The sequence below is a fragment of the Sciurus vulgaris genome, assembly GCF_902686455.1.
Source record: "Sciurus vulgaris genome assembly, chromosome: 3".
Classification (NCBI taxonomy): domain Eukaryota; kingdom Metazoa; phylum Chordata; class Mammalia; order Rodentia; family Sciuridae; genus Sciurus; species Sciurus vulgaris.
In genome coordinates, this window is record NC_136463.1 from 101,931,442 (window position 1) to 101,938,386 (window position 6,945).

The following is a 6,945-nucleotide window of genomic DNA, read 5'->3' on the forward strand; positions in this document are numbered from 1 at the left end:
CTTGACTAATTAAATTATTCTGTCATCTTTGTTCAAATGCTATTTTTCTCCTTTCAACATCTATTGGAAACCAGTTGTCCATGTTTGTGTGACCACATTTGGATTTCATAATCATTATATCTATCCTTAAGTATGTGATATATTAATTTGATCAATATAGTAGCTCAATAGGAAGTCACAATGAGGCAAGAATGTCTAATTTCTTTTTTTTTAATTTATTTTTAATGTAAACAAATGCGATACATGTTTTGTGTAATCATACATCTACACTGGGTAATGGTGTTTGATTCATTCTGTTATTTTTTCCTTCCCCCTACCCCTCCAACCACTCCATTCCCTCTGTACAGTCCTTCCTTCTTCCATTCTTGCCCCCTCCCACCCCCCATTATGTGTCATCATCCGCTTATCAGTGAGACCATTCCTCCTTTGGTTTTTTGAATTGGCTTATCTTCCTTAGCATGATATTCTCCATTTCATCCATTTGCCTGCAAATACCATAATTTTATTACTCCTTATAGCTGACTATTATTCCATTGTACACATATACCACAATTTTTTTAACCATTCATCAATTGAAGGACATCTAGGTTGGTTCCACAATCTGGCTACGGTGAATTGAGAAGCTATGAACATTGAAGTGGCTGTATCTCTGTAGTATACTGATTTTAAGTCCTTTGGATATAGGCCAAGGAGTGGGAGAGCTGGGTCAAATGGTGGTTCCATTCCAAGTTTTCTGAAGAATCTCCACACTGCTTTCCAGAGTGGCTGCACTAATTTGCAACCCCACCAGCAATGTATGAGTGCACCTTTTTCCCCACATCCTTGCCAACACCTATTGTTGCTTGTGTTCTTGATAATCTCCATTCTAATTGGGGTGAGATGGAATCTTAGGGTAGTTTTGATTTGCATTTCTCTTATTACTAGAGATGTTGAACATTTTTTCATATATCTGTGCTTGCTTGTAGATCTTCTGTGAAGTATCTGTTCATTTCCTTAGCGCATTTGTTGATTGGGTTATTTGTATTCTTGGTGTAGAGTTTTTTGAGTTCTTTATATATTCTGGAAATTGGTGCTCTATCTGAAGTATGAGCAGCAAAGATATTCTCCCACTCTGTAGGCTCTCCTTTCACATTGCTGATAGTTTCCTTTGCTGAGAGAAAGCTTTTTAGCTTGAATCTATCCCAGTTATTTATTCTTGCTTTTATTTCTTGTGCTTCGGGAATCCTGTTAAGGAAGTCTGATCTTCAGTTAACATGTTGAAGATTTGGACCTACTTTTTCTTCTATAAATGAAGGATCTCTGGTATGATTCCAAGGTCCTTGATCCATTTTGAGTTGAGTTTTGTGCAGGGTGAGAGATAGGTGTTTAATTTCATTCTGCTGCATATGGTTTTCCAGTTTTCCCAGCACCATTTGTTGAAGAGGCTATCTTTTCTCCATTGCATATGTTTGGCACCTTTGCCTAGTATGAGGAAATTGTATTATTTGGGTTTTTGTCCATGTCCTCTATTCTGTACAATTGATCTATCTGTCTATTTTGGTACCAATACCATGCCGTTTTGTTACTATTGCTTTGTAGTATAGTTGAAGTTCTGTTATTGCGATACCCCCTGCTTCACTCTTCCTGCTAAGAATTGCTTTAGTTATTCTGGGTTTCTTATTCTTCCAAATGATTTCATGATTGCTTGCTCTATTTCTGTAAGGTACATCATTGAGATTTTAATTGGAATTGCATTGAATCTGTATAGCACTTTGGTAGTATGGCCATTTTGACAATATTAATTCTGCCTATCCAAGAACCTGGGAGATCTTTCCATCCACTAAGGTCTTCCTCAGATTCTTTCTTCAATGTTTTGAAGTTTTCACTGTAGAGATCTTTTACCTCTTTGGATAGATTAATTCCCAAGTATTTTTTTTTTTGAGGCTATTGCAAATTGAGTTGTTTTCCTCATTTCCCTTTCAGCTGTTTCGTCGCTTGCATATAAAAATGCTTTAGATTTATGCATGTTGATTTTATAGCCCGCTATTTTAATGAATTCATTGATGAGGTCTAGAAGTTTTCTGGAGGAGGTTTTTGCATTCCCTAATTATAGAATCATGACATCAGCAAATAGTGACAGCTTAAATTCCTCCTTTCCTATTCGTATCATTTTAATTTCTTTTTTTTATTAAAAATCATAAATTTACATAGGGCAATGTTGTTTGATTCATTCTGTTATTTTTTCCCTTCCCCCATCCCCCCACCACTCTTTTCTCTCTATACAGTCCTTCCTTCCTCCATTCTTACCACCCTCCTTATCCTTAACCCTAAACCTAACCCTAGCCCTAACGCTAATCCCTCCTACCCCCCATTATATGACCTCATCCACTTATCAGCGAGATCATTTGTCCTTTAGTTTTTTGAGATTGGCTTATCTCACTTAGCATGATATCCTCCAATTTCATCCATTTGCATGCAAATGCCATAATTTTATCATTCTTCATGGCGGAGTAATATTCCATTGTATATATATGCCACAGTTTCTTTATCCATTCATCAACTGAAGGGCATCTAGGTTGGTTCCACACTCTGGCTATGGTGAATTAAGCAGCTATGTACATTGATGTGGCTGTATCTCTGTAGCATGCTGATTTTAAGGCCTTTGGGTATAGGCCAAGGAGTGGGATAGCTGGGTCAAATGGGGGTTCCATTCCAAGCTTTCTGAGGAATCTCCATACTGCTTTCCAGAGTGGCTGCACTAATTTGCAACCCCACCAGCAATGTATGAGTGTACCTTTTTCCCCACATCCTCGCCAACACCTATTGTTGCTTATGATCTTGATAATTGCCATTCTAATTGGGGTGAGATGAAATCTTAGGGTAGTTTTGATTTGCATTTCTCTTATTACTGGAGATGTTGAACATTTTTTCATATATCTGTTGATTGCTTGTACATCTTCTTCTGTGAAGTGTCTGTTCATTTCCTTAGCCCATTTGTTGATTGGATTATTTGTATTCTTGGTGTAGAGTTTTTGAGTTGTTTATAGATTCGGGATATTAGTGCTCTATCTGAAGTATGAGCAGCAAAGATATTCTCCCACTCTGTCGGCTCTCTCTTCACATTGCTGATAGTTTCCTTTGCTGAGAGAAAGCTTTTTAGTTTGAATCTATCCCAGTTGTTGATTCTTGCTTTTATTTCTTTTGCTATGGGAGTCCTGCTAAGGAAGTCTAATGCTAGGCTGACATGTTGAAGATTTGGACCTACTTTTTCTTCTATAAGATGCAGGGTCTCTGGTCTGATTCCAAGGTGCTTGATCCATTTTGAGTTGAGTTTTGTGCAGGGTGAGAAATAGGGGTTTAATTTCATTCTGTTGCATATGGTTTTCCAGTTTTCCCAGCACCATTTGTTGAAGAGGCTATCTTTTCTCCATTGCATATTTTTGGCAACTTTGTCTAGTATGAGAAAATTGTATTTATTTGGGTTTGTGTCTGTGTCCTCTATTCTGTATCATTGATCTACCTGTCTATTTTGGTACCAATACCATGCCATTTTTGTTACTATTACTTTGTAATAGAGTTGAAGATCTGATATTGCGATACTCCCTGCTTCGCTCTTTCTACTGAGGATTGTTTTAGCTATTCTGGGTTTCTTATTCTTCCAGATGAATTTCATAAATGCTTGCTCTATTTCTCTAAGGTACATCATTGGGATTTTAATTGGAATTGCATTGAATCTATATAGCACTTTTGGTAGTATGGCCACTTTGACAATATTAATTCTGCCTATCCATGAACATGGGAGATCTTTCCATCTTCTAAGGTTTTCTTTAATTTCTTTCTTTAGTGTTCTGTAGTTCTCATTGTAGAGGTCTTTCACCTCTTTTGTGAGACTGATTCCCAAGTATTTTATTTTTTTTTTTGATGCTATTGTGAATGGGGTAGTTTTCCTAATTTCTCTTTCTGAAGATTCATCACTTATGTATAAAAATGCATTGAATTTATGAGCATTGATCTTGTAACCTGCTACTTTACTGAATTCACTCATGAGTTCTAAGAGTTTTCTCGTGGAATTTCCAGGTTCCTCTAAAAATATAATCATGTCATCAGTGAACAGGAATAGTTTGAGTTCCTCTTTTCCAATTCGTATCCCTTTAATTTCTTTGGTTTGTCTAATTGCTCTGGCTAGAGTCTCAAGTACGATGTTGAATAGAAGTGATGAAAGAGGGCATCCCTGCCTTGTTCCAGTTTATAGGGGAAATGCTTTCAGTGTTTCACCATTTAGAATGATATTAGCCATGGGCTTAGCGTAGATGGCCTTTACAATGTTAAGGAATGCTCCCACCACCCCAGTTTTTTCTAGTGTTTTGAGCATGAAGGGATGGTGTATTTTATCGAATGCTTTTTCTGCATCTATTGAAATAATCATGTGATTCTTAACTTTTAGTCTGTTGATATGGTGAATGACATTTATTGATTTCCAGATGTTGAACCAACCTTGCATCCCTGGGATAAAACCCACTTGATTGTGCTGCACTATCTTTTTAATATATTTTTGTATGCAATTTGCTAAAATTCTGTTGAGAATTTTTGCATCGATGTTCATTAAGCATATTGATCTGAAATTTTCTTTCCTCGATGTGTCTCTGTCTGGTTTAGGTATCAAGGTGATATTGGCTTCATAGAATGAGTTTGGGAGGGTTCCCTCCTCTTCTCTTTTATGGAACACTTTGAGAAGTATTGGAATGAGCTCTTCTTTAAAGGTTTTGTAGAACTCGACTGAGAACCCATCTGGTTTCTGATTGTTTCTTTTGTTTCAATTTGGTTGATTTCGGCTCTGATTTTAACTATTTCCTGTCTTTTAGTACTTTTGGTGTTGGTCTGCTCCTCTTTTTCTAGTGCTTTTAGCTGTAATGTTAAGTTGTTTATTTGTTGATTTCTACTTCTTTTGTTGAATGTGCCCCATGAAATAAATCTTCCTCTAAGTACTGCTTTCATAGTGTTCCAGAGATTTTGATATGATGTGTCTTTGTTCTCATTTACTTCTAAGAATTTTTAAATTTCCCTCCTGATGTCTTCTGTTATCCATTCATCATATAATATTGTATTATTTAATCTCCAAGTATTGGAGATGTTTCTGTTTTTCATTCTGTCATTTATTTCTAATTTCAGTCCATTATGTTCTGATAGAGTACAATGTAGTATCTCTATCTTCCTGTATTTGCTAACAGTAGCTTTGTGGCATAAAACATGGTCTATTTTAGAGAAGGATCCATGTGCTGCTGAGAAGAAAGTGTATTCATTCTTTGTTGGAGGGTATATTCTATATAAGTCGGTTAAGTCTAAATTGTTGATTGTGTCATTGAGATCTATGGTTTCTTTCTTCAATTTTTGTTTAGACAATCTATCCAGCAGTGAGAGAGATGTGTTAAAATCACCTAGTGTTATTGTGTTGTGGTCTATTTGATTTCTGGAATTGACAAGGATTTGTTTGACGTACATGGATGAGCCAATGTTTGGGGCATAGATATTTATGATTGTTATGTCTTGCTGATTTATGCTTCCCTTAAGCAGTATGTAATGTCCTTCTTTATCCCTTTTGACTAGTTTTGGCTTGAAGTCCACATTATCGGAAATGAGGATGGCTACTCCAGCTTTTTTGCTGTGTCCGTGTGCATGGTTGTTTTTTCCCATCCTTTCACCTTTAGTCTATGGGTATCTCTTTCTATGAGATGAGTCTCTTGCAGGCAGCACATTGTTGGATTTTTCTTTTTAATCCAATCTGCCAGTCTATGTCTTTGGATTGATGAGTTTAGGCCATTAACATTCACGGTTATTATTGTGATATGATTTATATTCCTAGTCATTGGATTCATTTTTGTTTTTTGACATGATTTGGTTTCTCCTTTATTTGGCTATTCCTTTAGGCTAGTTCCTCCCGTTGCTGATTTACATTGTTGTTTTTCTTCTCTTCCTCATGGAATATCTTGCTGAGAATGTTCTGTAATGCTGGCTTTCTTTTTGTAAATTCCTTTAGCTTTTGTTTATCATGGAAGGATCTTATCTCATCATCAAAGTAATTTTTGCTGGGTATAAAATTCTTGGTTGGCATCCATTTTCTTCAGGGCTTGGTAAATGTTGTTCATTGAATAGATTGTTCATTCCTTTGGATTGTTTCTCTAAGCCTTCCTCAATCCCAATAATTCTTAAGTTTGGCCTTTTCATGATATCCCATAATTCTTGTAGATTCTGTTCCTGATTTCTTACCATCTTTTCTGTTAGGTCATCCTTGTTTTCAAGATTAAATATTTTGTCTTCAATATCTGAGGTTCTGTCTTCCAGGTGATCTATCCTATTGGTTATGCTTTCTATGGAGTTTTTAACTTGTTTATTGTTTCCTTCATTTCAAGGATTTCTGTTTGTTTTTTTTTTTTTTTTTTTCAGTTTCTCTAACTCCTTATTGAAATGCTCTTTTGCTTCCATATTTGCTCTTTTAACTGTTGATTGGTGCAATCATTTAATGCCTGCATTTGTTCTTTCATCTCCTCGTTTGCTTCCCTGATTGTTTTAATTATGTACATTCTGAACTCCCTTTCTGACATTTCTTCTGCTGTGCTGTCATTTGGTTTTATTGATATAGTATCTAAGTTTGTTTCAGACATTTTCTTCCCCTGTTTTCTCATATTGGTCAGATGTCAGTGGGACTCTGTGATATTGTAGATTTCCTCTACTGGCTTATAGTGTCCCTGTAGATTTCCAGTGTATCACCTACCTGCCTTCAGTAGCCTGAAGTCTTGGATTAACTTGATAATGTAGTGCTTCCGAAGAACGCTGCCCCTGGCCCGCTACTGTTTCCAGGGAGAGAGACCTGGAGAGGTCTCTTGCTGCCCAGCCCTGGTCCCAGAGGCTGCTTCCAGGTTGGAGGTCTCCACTGGCTTGGGGACTCGTAGCTGGCTGTGTGTAGACAGG